We start from the raw sequence: 1,805 nt of genomic DNA, 5'->3' as shown, positions 1-1,805 counted from the left end.
GTTGTTATGTGCTGTCGAGTCAGACCCGACTCATAGCGACCCCTCCTTGGGTTTCCGAGGCAGTATCACTACAGAAGTAGATTGCTCCATCTTCCTTCCGAGTAGTAGCCAGTGGGTTTGAACCGCCAGCCTTCTGGTTAGCAGTCAAATCCCTTAGGCACTGTGCTACCAGACAATAGGCTATCAGTAATAGTTGCCATTATGCTGTGTTCTTGTAACAAATAAGAGACCAAGAACACGTACAAATACATTTCATACAAATAAAAATAAATGAATAAACTCAGTAACATTTTATATTTGAACAGCCATTAGTCGATTTAAAGCACATTTAACCATAATGTTAATGACAATGTAAGTGCAAAGAAATGATGTTTATTGTCAAATTGGAAAAAAAAAAAAAGAAAGTATCTAGGAGAAAAAAGTCAAAATCAATTCTTCCCTATGACATGTAAAAGTTAATAGTCTCTTCTCCGGCCTCTAGGTTATACATTGCAAATTAGTCAGGATCACCTGTGAAAGGAACATCTCTGTTCCTTCTGGACAGGCTTTATTCTAACATTGTTTATGGAGAAAAATTATAAAACTATTTCTTTATATATGACTTATCCCTTTGTTTATTTCACACTGAATTAGCTGACTTCAGGTGATGTTCAATATCTTTGCTTCATCTTATGTCTTCTTTTTCTCAATATATCCAGCTGTGTGTGTTTTTTTAAAAAATCAGTATTATTTTAAATTCTGGAGATGTCTACCAGCTATCTATCCAAAATTCCCATATATATTTTTTATGCTTCCTTTCAGCACCCAGTGTGATAAATAACAGCTACTGCAACAGAGAAGAACATCATGTAGAGCAATTCAACTACTGCCCTTTGTTTCCAGAGAGACCAACTTATTGGTAAAATGTAAGACTGCAGAATAAAAGGAAAAGTACAATTCTTACTTACTGACTTCATATTTAATCTTTTGCAATAAAGATACAGTATATGTTTTATTTTGAATCAGCACATTAAGCATGTCTTGAAGTAAAATAGTTTCTCTTGTGCATTAAGAATTGTTTTAACTTAGATCATGCTAGATAGGTAGAGTCAAGTATTGATTTGGGAGAAGGGAAGGGCAATGTACCAAAAGTGAGTGATCAACACAGTGGCAATGAGGAAGAGGAAGATATAGAGAGGTACACAGGAGGTACAGACAACGAAGATGAACCCTTTTGCAAGTACAGTACTGCATTGTCAGTGATGGCAAGCATTGAGCTATGGGTGGATAGATGGGTGGACAGGCTGAATGATCAGGTATGTCTAGGCAGGGGGGAGTGTGCCCATGACCATGTATAGGGTTGGCAGATGATGTTTTTACGTAAGTATTGTATGTGCTGTAAGAATGCCCAGGTATATAGTAGATCTGACAAGGAGCAACGTCGTGGTGTCTTCTTGGCCACAGCCAGCTACCCTGAGGGAGCAAGTAATTGGACCTGAGGGCTCAGGATCACGGTCACAGGGAATATCAAGCTCAGTCTTAACACTGAGTCTTAAAAGCTTGCAAGTGGCCATCTAGATGCAACGAAGGGTCTCTCCCCATCCAGAGCAAAGAAGAATGAAGAAAACCAAGCATGTGTGGAAACACTTAGTCCAAGGGACTAGTTCACCATGTGATCCTCAGCCTATATGACCATGAGACCAGAAGAACTAGATGATGCCAGGCTACCATTGTCAACCACTTGGAAGGGGATCTGTGCAGGAGATCCCGGATAGAATGGGAGAACATGTGGAACAAAACTCAAAATCATTAAAAAAAAAAAAAAA

This window comes from Orycteropus afer, unplaced genomic scaffold (assembly GCF_000298275.1).
Source record: "Orycteropus afer afer isolate SDZICR_OR568_19922 unplaced genomic scaffold, OryAfe1.0 scaffold00111, whole genome shotgun sequence".
Taxonomy (NCBI): domain Eukaryota; kingdom Metazoa; phylum Chordata; class Mammalia; order Tubulidentata; family Orycteropodidae; genus Orycteropus; species Orycteropus afer.
This window is presented reverse-complemented; position numbering follows the sequence as displayed.